Genomic DNA, 15239 nt, shown 5'->3' on the forward strand with positions numbered 1-15239 from the left:
TTATTATATAATGATATCGTCTAGCAAAAGGTTAGGTTTATTATTTTAGATTCTGAGTGGAGCAATTAATATATTGATTTTACAATGATGTGTTTTTATTTTATTTTAATTTGTGTCTATGTACACAACAAGTATTCAAAATAATAATTTGATTTTTAACTTCAGTGACTTTTTCTGGTGGGAATCCAAATTTAGGTGATTTGAGAATTCAAAATTGAAAAAAAAATTGAATGTGGAGGGGGGGGGGTGCAAATTTGGTTTTCTGCCAGGGGCGCTACTGGTTCTTGCTACGGCCCTGCCTGCGAGTACGACGGTGTTATATAGAAAATATTATTGTCGCCTCAGCACTTTATTGCTTCGCTGGCCTGACCTATGTCAATAATTTACAATTTAAAATATTCCCACCTATATTACATATATATTAAATAATATTATTTTGACGACTGTCTGCAATATACGACAGCATAAAATAGTCGTTATTAGAGTATAGTTTTTTTTTGGTGTTTTAGTACAAATAAAAAGTTCATCATCGTGGATTTCGAATTCTCGATGCTCGATAGGACAAGCATTGTACTTGTTTCTGGAGCAATGTCGAACAGTCTAGACCGGTTTAGGACAATCAAGATTGAAGGGAAACCCTTACTTCTTACGAAAACTCAACAGGTCAAGCCAATGAGCGAAACAGACGTAATTAGAGCTATCCGTGAAGTATGTAGAATCTTTAAGAAGAAAGAAGAACTATTATTTTCAATTTTAAAAACAATGAAGGACAGCATAAATTCGAAAAAATTACTTTAACGATAAAAAGTATAAAAAAGTATTTAGATAAGGGGAAGGAAGAACAAATAGTAGTATTTTGGAACGGTAGTACGGATAAAGAAGTCATGACAAGACTAGGTTTAGGAAAATATACTATGTTAGAACTAACAAGTTTCGATGTATATAACAATCGCGTTTTCTATCTTCAATTAAAAATAATGAGTACAAAACAAATTATAGTCCAAGAAGAGATAGGCTATGCCGACAAAAGCGGCCGTTTATTGAATCTAACTGAGACGCACAAATTAGTATGTAATCGGGATCACCCGATAACATACGCGCATGACCCGTGCACGGACGTGATATTGACTAAATGTTTATTTGATAGATAAATGCGCGCGTGTAGGCAAAAGCATAATGAGGTAACCGTTTATATAAGAGTAAATTACAAGTAATCATGTAGTTTATATTAAAAAAAAAAAAAAAAAAACAACACAAATCCTATAATTCATACATTTTTTCAGACTAATGTATGTACTAATGGGCGTATGTTCCGCTCACGGCGTTGAAAAATATACCAACGAAATGTTAACTACGCAAGCCGGCCTGTATTTTGAAAATCAAGGTCCGATGAAAATAATAACAACACAGTGGAACATAGTAGCTTCTTACGATATTTCACACTTTTACGAAAGGAAAAATGTAATAGACGAATATATGGGGGCAACGTATAAATTGTGTATTTATCTAAAATACCGGAATATCATCCAAACCAATTGTGAGACTATTTATTCATTAACTAAATCAGTTGCATTTATCGCAGAGGAAAAAAGAAATATAATATATGAAACAATAGGCCGCTCACGTATCACAAAAAGGGGTTTCTCGTTTAAAATGATAGCAAAGGCAGCCCAGATTCTGTTCAGGTTATGCGACAAATTCTGCGTTCTACACCAAAACGCTAATGTAAAAAAACTTATAGATACAAATACCTCTGAAGTAAACGACGTAGGAAAACAACTAAGGATTATCAAGCTCGAGGACGAGCATGAGAAGGGGCCAGCTGTTTTAATTGATTTAAGCGATGCTATTCATCAGCTAGCGAATATGACACAAACGAACTGAACATAAAGAGCTATTTAGCTTATCATTTTTTTCAGACGAACCTCGTCTTACAATTATATTTATCTGAGACCACTATGTTGTTCGACGTCATACAAGCAGCTAAGGTAGGGTTAGTTCATCCCAGTCGAATGAGTGCACCGGAACTACTAAAACAATTCATGGTCATTAAAATAGGGTTACCCAGTGGGACGGATCTACCCATGGAACTAAATGTAAATAACGTAGAAGAGATGATGCCTCTCTCAGACATTACAATATATTATTCAGACGAAAAAATTGTATTTATTATAACTGTACCTTTAGTATATCAACATGAATTAACTCTTTTTCAGCTTATACCAATACCAGTTTGTGACCAAAATAATTGTTTATATGTAAAACCTAATCATAAGTATTTAGCAATAAGTAGGTCAAAAGAATTGTATTCCACTTATGACGAAATCGATAGAAGTCAATGTAAACATGCCAATGATTTCCTCATGTGTCCTGAAATATATCCTTTACATCCTAGAAGCGTACGCCCTGTATGCGAGGTACTTCTACTACAAGATCCGAAGGAAGTTCCGGAAAGTTGCGAGATAATGCATGTCCAGTTACAAACAAATCTATTTCATAAGTTAAAATTCAAGAATGAATGGATTTGCGCTACTCCAGGTGAAACCATATTTATCACATGCGATCACGACAAGTGAAGCAAGAATCACTTCTTAGAGGGAATAGGAATTTTGTCAATTAACGAAACGTGTGGAGCATACGCAACTTGAGACATATTGATTCCACACAAGATAGAAACGGACAACGAATACGTCGATTTCATACCAAATTCCAAAATGAGGGAATCCATGGAAGCATACATTGGTTTAACCAATAACATTTTAAAAAACAAACACGTACGAACAAATCAAATGTTCGACTTAAATATAGTGGCAAAATCTACATCGGAGATAAAAGAAAAAATATCACGGGACGTCGGAACAGAAGAAATCAAAAACAGTAAAACCAAACATGACTATTTACTATATGTAATTAGTGCAATAACGATTGTCAGTCTTATCCTGTTCATGGCAAGTTGCATAGAACAATTACCTTGGTGCGCCCACACGCCCTACACCACAAACGCACGCAAGCAGTCTCGGACAAGAAACAGGAGTTGTCCGACTTCCGATTTACGAGCAACCCGAGATAACCGAGAACCAACAGGCAACCCTCAGTTCCAGACATTCGCCGAGAAACGAAATCCAGCATGAAACGTTAATACCCAGGAGCACGGCATATTCTGTGTACCCAGCCATGCCATCTTTATGATACGGAATATCATTCTTACAAGGAAGGGATGTAGTAAACCGCCGTTTCAGCAGGAAAACGGCGTTCCAAAGTCCAGGCGGCTAGATCAACATCACGCCACCTGCACGGAAAAAAATAATTTTGTTATAGTAAATAGTTGGAAATATTTTAGGTGGCCTAACATCATACATTGTTACACTGCCCATAACATATTGGTTAGGAGTGCTAAAAGTAAATTGTTGGCTTAATATGGTTAGCACAACAATAATGTATGGTAAGACAAAAAATCTAACCATAATAAAGTGTTCGAACAACCATATAAAATGGTTGTCATTGTTTGGTTCGTACAACTTTAACCTTTTGCCGAGTCAACCATAAGATAATGTTGGAACAACCAATTTTTCTATTCTTGACTATTATGACAATATAAGTTTAAATATAACCTGCGATAATAATTGAACAACACACGAAACCCAAAGCGGAATACCCGATTTCTCTGCCACTACCCCACTTCGTCACGATACAATATTATCATACATACGAATTATTGCGCCAAGTGAGTTGTGACAACATCGGCCGTGCTGTATGCCTGTATTACCGACTTAACTGTTCGAGTGTTTCGAGTATACGAGTACGTAGTAACTATACGATAATTATTATAGTCACAGCCGTTTAACGTTTTAAGTTTTCACTCGACATATTTTTATATGATATTGAAGTTTTGATGATTTGGTGTTGTGTTATTAATTTGTGATAGTTTTAAAATTGTATCTACTGACTAGTCACTATACTATTGTACTGTTACAAATGGATCAATTCGTTTTTGATATTTTAACGGATTTACATATACCGGAACAAATTATTCAAGAATTTAAAGGTGAGTTTTATACTTAATTTGGTAAGCATTTAAATTATCATATTTTTTAGGTAGGTAAAAAATCCGAAAACCTTTTATTAAACACGTGTTTGGGTAGGTAATAGGTAGATATTTAATCTATTGATTGCTTGATCTGATTCTCCATTTTTAGTTTTCATAGGCTACGCTATAGTATTCCATTGATAGAACTTCATGACGTATTTACCGTGTGTCCTAGGTAATGATCTAGAAGTTAAATTTGATTTTAAATATTTAATGAATTATAGATCAACTAATTGATGAAGAAAGTTTCAAAAGTTTGACAGAATCTATGGTCAAAGAACTAGTTCCTCAAATGGGATCACGCTCTAAAATTTTTAAAAAAATTGAAGAATTAAAATCTACTAGCAGAAATTTGTACAATGGACAAAATACTTTTAGTGATCAAGATCCAGATCAAGTATTACCTCACTTATAAAATTCCTTTAACTTTGAGAATATTATAATAATTATAATTATTTACCTACTTATAATCAACATTTTTTTTAAATAATAGGCCTTAACAAATTCTATGTTAAACATTGGTTCAACTGAAATATATGATTTTCCAATTGTACCGAATAGTTTCAATAACCATGTTAGTGTAATCAATGCAAATACAACTCCTAATAATATACTTCATAATATGGACTTTGGACATAATTCATCATTAATAGACAATATGGTGACTCCTAGTGTTACAACTCAAATCCAGTCAAATACTATGGATAATACTAATGTATGAATTTTACCTTTCTGTCATAAGAAAATTCTTAATTTAATATAGGTACATATTTTATTTGTTATCAGGCAATCGAAGCAAAAGACTTAAAAGATATTCTTATGAAATATCATGATGGAACAATTATTTTAGAAAATTATGAAAGTCATAATGAGCTTAATAGCTCCATGAGAAATAAATTAAGTCATTTACTAATTAACCATTATTTTAGCAACAATGCAGAAAAAAAAATATTGACAGATACATTAAAGAAGTTATATCAAGCTATAGCATTCCTCTTCCCTAATGAAATTAAAGAAACATATTATACCGCCTACAAAAAATTATCAAATAAACTTACTCCTGCTCGTGGGAAATTATGGGATAAATACTGTAATATGCGAAGGGAAATCAGAAATAGCACAAAGCAATCGGATGGTATAAGAAATGATTTGAATACAATAGGCCAAGAACAGTTAACCATAAACAATAAAGGTATCCATACTAGTATGATTGAGATTTAGGTACTTAATGAAATAATTATTTACAATTTTTTGAAGTTAAAAACCATATTTTATTTCCTTACTATTTGAACTTGCTGAATATTTGTTTTTATTTTCTTATATTGATTCTTAAAGCTATTTGAAGAAGATATATTGTGGTTAAAGAATAATATTGCTCCATGGGACCTAGTGAATACAAAATGGAAAAATACATTTCAAACAAGATTTAATTCTTTGGTTAACGGAGTAGAAAACAATTCTTACCTAACTGATTATCCTGCACTTCAAAGTTCACTTGGGTTCACTTTGGTTAGAATAAAATATAAATAATTGTATTCATAATTTTAATAATATTGTTCGTTTAGGGTACCTACCTAATGGCCTATTAACATTATAATATTGTACATTAATTAAGTAGGTACCTACATAATTATAGATTGAATTGGATTTTGAAGAAATATACCCAGGAAATAACCTTGCATTGTACAATAAGTTTGAAGTATTCAAAAATAAACTGCCAAGTTTTGTAACATCAAGGAAGTTGACCAACAAGTTGATGTAATCCAGAACTCTTTTGAATTTGGTAAGTTTATACTAAATTAATAAAAATTAAAACAAATCATAGCATTTTCAATGCTAATATTTAATTACATATTATACTTAAAAATTGTTTATAGGAAATGTTGTGACTATTGCTGCTCTTAAAATTTTTGTTCAGTTATTTAAACCAGTTACTGTGTCAAAACGAACAAACACTGGGAGTTCAAAAACAAGTTATTTCAGACCATCTAAACTTGAAATACAGCAGTCATTTATATACTACATCAGTGTAAGAAAAAAATATATAAAAATTATATGAAAAATAATATATGCATAAAATATTAAATGAATTTGTTTTTTACAGAATGTATAGCAGTTAAAAGAAGTTGATGATGCCAAATCAAATAGGGCCTATGAAATAGGACAAAAATTGCAACCATACATGACATTTGTTGAAACTGGTGATGGGCAAGTGATCTCTTTTTATGTTGTAATTAACAAATACTTTTACAAGGTCGAAAGTGCGCTAAAAGCAGTAGATATTTGCTTCAATTTTTTTTTTTCATTTCATTTGAATTATACCCCTGAATGTGAACAAATATGGGACTTCATTCAAAAATATATGTATAATATTGAAACTAAATATGACAAAAATGTTCAATCTGTCAATAGTATGATCAACGATTTAAATAACTGTTAGTTCATATCCAAGTTTTATTTTCACTATTCTATTTAATTATTTATATGTTATTTAAAAATTAAGATACAAACATTTTATTTTGTTAAAGTTTTGTTAAAAATTATTCAGTTTTTATTAAATATTTTTTAAACTACTATCATGCCTGATTGTTTTGTTTGTTCTAATAATTTTAATTGCCCCATAGATTTATTGAGGCATATAAAGTTATTTCATTGTTTTGATAAAATAGCTGAGTATAAGTGTTTAGAAGTGAACTGTCATAGAATTTATAGTTTATTTGATTCATTTAGTAAACACTGTAAAGGTCATAATTTTGTTCATCAACAACCATTGGATAATATAGCTGCACCATATAATGTACCATTGAATTTGAATCTTAATACTAATAATGATAATAGTTTAAGTTTTAGTGTGCTAGATGACCATTCTGAAATAGCTGATGATCAGGAAATAACTGTAGCTAAGTTTAAAAAAATAGTCACAGGGGATGCAATAACATTAATGTCAAAATGGTATGATGAATCAGTTGTACCAAGAAACAAAGTTCAAACGCTTATTAATGATGTAAATTCTTTTAATGAAAATTGCTTACAAACATTAAAAACTAAAGTCTTACATAGTCTAAAAAACCATGAAAATGATTGTAATTCACTAATCAAAATATCTGAAATGTTTGATGTAGTTAGTAATCCCTTTATAAACCTACAATCCGAGTATTATAAGCGTATGCAATTGTTAGAAAATATGGGCCTTTATATAATACCTATTGAAATTACTATTGGCAGTAAATATAAAGAAGTTATGAAGGATGGTAATATTTTGGTTGAAACTGTTAATGTAAATATTTGTTTTATTTCATTAAGATCTGTCTTTAAAGTTTTTTTTGAACAATCTAATGTTTTAAAAACTATTTTGAAATATTTTGATGATTTGATGTCTGAGAGTGAAGACATTATTTCTAGCTATATACAAAGTGAAGTTTGGAAGGAGAAATGCCGTAATAATCCTGGCAAAATAGTTATACCTTTCTTTTTATATTTTGATGAGTATGAGACTGCTAACCCACTTGGATCTCATGCTGGGAAAAAAAAATAGGAGCTGTTTATGTGTATTTTGGATCATGATTCCCTCTAGAATTTAGTTCATGCTTAAACTATATTTTTCTTGCCCAACTTTTTAACGCTAATGACAAGAAAACATTTAGGAACAAAATTATTTTTAACCAATTAATTGCCGAAATTAACTATTTACAAAGTAACGGTATAAATTTAACTATTGAAAATAAAAGTATAACTGTATTCTTCTGTTTAGCCTTAATTCTTGGTGACAATTTGGGTATACATTCAATTTTAGGATTTAGTGAGAGTTTCATGGCAAATTTTCCATGTCGGTTCTGTAAATGTTCTAAATTTGATTGTAACTATTCAGTAATTTGTAACAACAGTAAATTAAGAGATGAGGAAAATTATTTACAAGACTTGTTAACTGATAATGTATCTGCAACAGGCATTAGAGAGGCATGTGTATGGAATCAAATTAATGGGTTTCATGCAGTTTATAATTATTCTGTAGATTTAATGCACGACGTTTTGGAAGGTGTATGTTCGTACGATATTTCTAATATATTATATGAATTTATTCTAAATTTTAAATATTTTTCTTTAGAAACTTTAAACAATCGCATTCAGTGTTATAATTATGGTGCTCTTGAAATTCAAAATAAACCAGTTAATTTCCATTGATGTTTTGAAAAAAAAAAAAAATTTAAAATGTCTGCTATTGAAATGTTGTGTTTTAGCCGGCATTTAGGTGTAATGATAGGTGACTTAGTCCCTGTTGATTCTGAAACATCTGTAGGTGCATAATACTACCTATAGTCTTCAGAATATTATGTTGTGCATAAACTACACCTCTACCGATACATAATATTAATAATAATAAAAATAAAATAACCACCAACATAATAACTATGTCAGGACAACCATAATATATTGAAGCTGTAACTATTTTGTATTGTTAGATACACTATATGAGACCCTATAAAATAATAGAACTAACCTAATTATTATGTTAGGAGAACCATAATACATTGTAGCTGTAACTATTTTGTATGGTTAGATACACTATATGGGGCCCTATAAAATAATATAACTAACCTAATTATTATGTTAGGAGAACCATAGTACAATGTAGCTGTAACTATTTTGTATGGTTAGATACACTATATGAGACCCTACAAAATAATACACCTAACCTAATTATTATGCTAGGACAACCATAATATATAGTTGATAATTTAACCATAATATTTATGTTGTCGCAACACAATCATTCCAACATTCTTCATTTGGTATTCCCAACTATGCTAAAATGTTGTCTGTATAGCTACATTAATTAATGGTTACAGTAACCATTTCTATGGTTACTGCAACCAAATATTTTTTTCTGTGTGAATAGGCCACTAACGCCGACACCTCATTGGATGGTGCCGATCAACTACGCATCACGCCATTCCTATGACGTCAATAGCTTTTCCTTCTTTCCTGGCATGTCTCATATAAATAGGGGCCCTGTTTCACAAAGTCTTTAGAAGTAGTTATCCCAGCTTTCAGTACTTGTGGGTCGCGGACTAGTATCAGCCGCATCGCCGCCCACGCTAAAGTACTTAATCCCCAGTCATAGTGTAAAACATAATTACTCTCCGGCGGAATTAACATTCTACCGACAAATTTTTAAGTAGTAAATTAAATATATAAAATTGTGTAATAAACAAAGGTTTCATAAATTATAATTGTGTTAACGTATTATTATATCCAAACTCACTATCGTCTTCCGATCCAGAGTACCGACGTGTACGTGCCTTCGTCATAAAAGAAGTGTGCAGTAACCAATCAGGTGAGAGTGACGGGTTACTACACTGTGGAGGAAAGATTGAGTGTTACGATACGGTAAGATAAACCAGAAAAATTATTAAATCTCTTTTATTAAAGTTAAAAACCACAAAACTAAGTATATTGAAAAATAAATGAATAATATTATTACATTGTTTATAAGTCATATATTTCCGTATCATCTGAAAAATTAGAAAAATGGGAACGAACTGTATCATTAGAATTTTCTGGCGATGGAGTATTTTGAATGTCTTGGAACGTAGGCAGACCGTGTGTTGTGGCAAAACTGGACGTATAATTTGAATGCTGAGATATTTATGGTGGTGGCATGATGTTACTCTCTGTATGATATACAGGATAAGAAAACGGTCGCTGTAAGACATTGTAGCTACTTGTTGATTGAGAACTTGTCTCAAAACGCCTTGCTAGTGTTATTTGTTTAAAAATGTTAAGAATACCAATTTTAGCATCGAGTTTCTCTTCTGAGTTTAATTTCTGGAGTGATGGGACAAGAGATAAAGGAAAATTTGTATCTTCATCAACCGGCTGATTTAATGCTTTTATCAATGCTTCGTCCAACTCGTCTGCTTTCGATACATTAGTCCTCTTTTTCCTATGAGGAATAGGTGTTGAGTGGTAGGGCCAGGGTCGTTATTGTCGTCTTCGTCTTCATGAGAACCATTTGGTTCCAGGTTACCTTCCGTTCGCCGATTTTCCATACAAAGAAGTAAAAAAAATAATTTTTCAAAGTACACATATTTACGCCTCTTGGTTGCAGCTTGTCCTGATTTTGTGTTTTTTTTTGACGTTTAATTCTCTACGAAAACAAGTCCGTAAATTAGTTCATTTTTTTTTGCACTTCATGGCCTGAATAATAATAATGATAATAATAAGTACAATACATATTGACCAAAATATTACATTTAGAAATTTCATTGTGTGTATAAAATATAACAATATACTCTAAAAGTTTCATATACCTATCCATGAATAATATTTTTAAGTTATAACAAATTCACCAAAATCGTTATTATGGGTTTTAATATGTAATTTAATCTACATTTGAATATAAAATGTCTGTACAAAATAACTGTATTAATTTATTTTTTAGATTTTTTGATTACAGAATGAACTATTTATGAGAATCTTTGTTTTACATTTTCAATCCTCAGTTATAAAAACTGAATAATTTATAATTTTTTAATTCTAATGATTGATAATAGTGTTCGAGATTTTGATAAATGTTGACAAATGTTGAACTTTAAATGCCTATAAAAATAAAATGTTGCCTATGTATTTTTAATATTGTTCAACTGCTATTGTAACGATGTATTGGGAGCCTTGTATTAAATATCCAACGTTGTAAGAATATAAACTTCAAACGCTCATAAAAATGTAATATGAATTTCTTGTAGACATTTTTTTTTTATAAAGGTAGACATACTTATGAGGAATCTTGTGTTACATTTTGAAAACTTAGATTTAAAAGTAAAAAAAAAAATTATGAATTCCTAACACAAAATAATTTGCATATTGTCGTCATTATATTCGTCATACTAAAATGAGTCACGTGCAGGCCACTTATATTCAATAATAATTATTATTATTTACGTAGATACTATTAGTAGGTACCTACATAAAATTGGGCGACCGAAATACTATTTTCTTGCAATAGTAGTCATGTAGAGATTATTAAATCAAAATGTTCGTAAAAATTCAATAGTTTGTTAATACTAAAAATATATATATAATCATTTAAATTACCTAGTGTTATTAAAAAAAAAAAAGATTTTTTTTTTATAAAGCTGTCGTTAATCGATATGGATTTATGTATAAGAAGTTATATTAGCATTTAATATATTCAATATTTACATTTTGAAGAATTTATTATAATATTGTATGGATACTAAATTGTGTAGGATTTTAGAAGTTTTGGGGTTGGTGTACAAATATTGAAATTTGGATTACAAATGTGTACAAATGGAATAACAATTATTGTCAGTAGAATTTATTTTATGATTTTCGAATATGGTGGTGCTAATGTAACGCACCTAAAATTGTATTAAGTATAGAAAAGATATAACCATTCAGTGAAAATGTCCTGTATTTACGATCATTTGTTTTAGAGTTCTACTATCCCAAACGGTGATGAGTACTGATGATAGAAACAAAAATAAACAAATAAAAAATATAAAAAAAACACACATACTGACATACTCATTGTAAAACCAATACATTCATTACTTCGCTCAGAATCTAAAATTTTCTTTATTTTTCAAACCATTTGGGAAAATAGATGTTATAGATTATAACTCGTAATAACGGATTCGACAACTCGTAATAACGGATTGGATAACTCGAAATAACAGATTCGACAATAGTTCGATAGTTATCGTACGCATACAATAATTTAAGCCATTTATATTTTGTACGAATATTGTAGGTACGAACAGTGTCGCAAAAATTGCGGATAAAATATCTCATTAGTATTATACCGGGGATTGACTAAATAAGAATTATTATATTATTGTATAAAAATGTATATAATACACATGTATATATAAACTAAGATAATAGGTCTATGATATAATATTATATTAAAAATAAAATAAATATTGTATATTATGTTAAAAATTTAAAATGTCTTATACCCTAAAATTACAATTTGTATATGTTTATATATATAATATTACCTGGATGGTTAACTACAGTGTCGCCGTGGCACACCAAAGGCCCAAGGATCAGTTTTTTAAGGGGGCCCCATAATGAAATACAAAATTTACTTGACATTTTGGTGAAAATTTTTATAAGAATATAAATATAAAAAAAAACTTAATATAACAAAATTTTTTATATTTAATAGATGTATATAATAGTTAAGTATAATATATAAAAAAAAACTACAGTTTATATAGTGACCTTTGAAAACAGTTAATTTTTTAAAATAAGAATGACAATATAACAAACCTAAATATATTATTTACCCTCAATTCTTCCTTTTGCACTTGTTAGCCATTTAGCAATTGAAGTTATAATTTCATCGTCATTAGAAGCATTATACTTGGACTTTTTTACAGCTTCTATATTATAATATTAACACATTTAATGATAAGTGTATAATACTTATTAATAATGGTTATATTTAAAGTACTTTTTCAAAATTGCCTTTTACCATTTTTGATCAAATTAAGATTTTCAAGAAGCAACTAATATACAGTTGGCAGACATTTATTTAACTGTCACCACCATAATAATTTTAATTACTATTAAAAATCCATTTTTGATACATATTTATCATTATATGTATAGGTTAGGTATTGTTAAATTATTATGTCAACAAAATAAATCAAAAAATTATAAATTCTTCATAAAAGATGGCAAGTGAAATATACTAAATAATAATAATCATAATACCTAATTAAGTTAAGGAAAAATGTCAAGTAGTTTTCAAAACAGGGAATTACTGTTTGTTCTTTCCCATTTTAGGTTTGAATATCATTATAATAATTAGCAAATATAAATTATTTAAGCAATTAATAGAATAAAAAATATTTGTTTAATATCATAAATTATAATCTTACCAAAGATTGATTTGTTAATAGACAACAATGAAAAATTGTTTTTGTTCCTTAAACCATAATAGGTATACTGCATTAACAATCTATCATCAAAAACTTTTTTCATTATCTTATAAATCATATTTTTTAAAGATTTTCCGCCAATTCTAGCTAGTTCGCATACCTATTAAATGAAGAATATTTATAAAGATTACATTGTGTGTAGTTAAATACAGAGGGATGGATCACATACAACTTGTTTTTTTAAAATGTTTGTCAGTTTGTATTTTGTCTTCTAAATTATTAAGTCCTTCGTTATCTAAAATTGGCCAACTTGATATGAAATAATCAACTTCGTTATTATTAATGAATCCATCTTGTGCACTTCCTGAGATTTTTGATGATGATTTTATATCTAACAACATTTGCTCTATATTTTGCTGCTTATCACTTATTCTTGTTACCTCCATTTTTAGATAGGCCAAATAATTCAAAACTGTTTTTTCAAAACCTATTAAAAAAAAATTAAGTATGGATTAAGAACCTCACATTTATATTATGATAAATGTACCAACAATTAATTTAGTGGAGTTATTAAATTGTCTAGTAGTATTATTATTGTAATAAACTCTTACCCGCAGTATGTATCGATGGAGAGCTTACAGGCAATGGCTGCAAACTATGATATGGGGAAGTAGCAATTGAATTTTGATCATGATGTGTGCTATGTAGTTGGACATCATTAACATTTTTCAAATCTATATAGATTACAAAAACGATTGTACAGTATACATAAGTAGGAAAAAATAATCACAATACACTTTCTATAAGTCCAATTATTTATATACAGGTAGTTCAATTTATTTTATAATTAGTTGTTGAAATTTGAATTCAAAATAAAAATTTGTAGTATATTATATTTATAACTTATGTTGATTTCTTACATTAACGATTTGAAGACAATTATTTATTTTTGTAAATAATGAATTCTTTACCTACAGCATGTATCGGCGGAGAGTTGCTGCACGATGGCTGTGAAAGTAATGTCAAAGAACTATTTGTTTTTTCAGGTGGCTTTTGTTGAAAAAGCTTACAATTATTTTTCGAGCCTATAAATAATATAAAGAGGTAACATCAACATATTTATAAATTGTATGTACAACATTAAAATATACACAAAAATTAAATAAATAAAATAATAGGTACATACCACCAACTAAGGAATAATTAGTATTATGCTCTACATTATCGGATTCTTCAAAAATATAATTGCTATTTAAGTTTGAATTAGCAGTTGGTATAACATAATCTTTGTCAGCAATTGTGTCATCATTAGATGCTGTAAAATAAAACATATTAGTAGAATAGATAACATTTTTAATCAAATTAAACTTTTTCACAAACTTAAATATAATTACGCTGCATTACTAACATAATTCTGAATTTTCATCGTCTGATTGTTTTTTACTAATATCAAAAAGATTAGTTGTACGTTTTCTTTTTACTGATGTTTCTATTGACAAAACAGAAATAATAGGATCAAATATTTTTTTAAGTACTCTTAGTTAATTGTTTATTGAGTTTGATATAATAATACCGGTAGCAGATGGTTTGAAATGTATAGGTAATGTTTTGTTATGTTTGGTTTTGAATGATTCATTATCCACATCAGAAGCATCCGATGGATACAAACGTTTTTCTGCCATTTCTTGAGCTTTATCAAAAGATACTAAAAATTATAAAAATATATTATGTTATAAAAATTATCTGCACTTTAATGTTTGTGAATTTAATATTGTTGTCTATTATTATATTACAATAGTTTACCGATATTTTTTGATAGTATTCTGCAGCTGTATGAGGTGAAGTCAAATATATTTGGTTTTGCTCTGTTCAATCGTAGCTTATTAGCATTATTACTATTATTAGGCCAAACACAGAAAGTTCCTTCTTTGTTTAACCCAGTATGAAGGAACAGGCTCAATAGAATTGTCGTTATGAAAATGTACTACAGTCCACTGCATGGCCATAATAATATTATTTTGTTGGTTTGTTATTACAAAAAATATATGCTGTTGCAGATACCTAAAAGTAAACGCAATTCAAATGTAAAAATAATTACAAATAATCATACTTTTTTTTTTTTTTTATACTAATGCGTTTTAATTAAAATAATATAGTTAAAAATAAAAACTATACGCCCACTTTTCACATAACTATACACTATAAAAACAAAACAAAAATATATCTACCCAAAGACATAT

At 29.2% G+C, this 15239-nt stretch overlaps 1 pseudogene; it reads right to left on the bottom strand.

The window, feature by feature from the left end:
- Positions 1-12394: 12394 nt before the first annotated feature.
- On the bottom strand, positions 12395-14999 carry LOC132932816 (uncharacterized; annotated as a pseudogene).
- Positions 15000-15239: the final 240 nt, after the last annotated feature.

The sequence above is a fragment of the Metopolophium dirhodum genome, chromosome 1 (genome assembly GCF_019925205.1).
Source record: "Metopolophium dirhodum isolate CAU chromosome 1, ASM1992520v1, whole genome shotgun sequence".
Taxonomy (NCBI): domain Eukaryota; kingdom Metazoa; phylum Arthropoda; class Insecta; order Hemiptera; family Aphididae; genus Metopolophium; species Metopolophium dirhodum.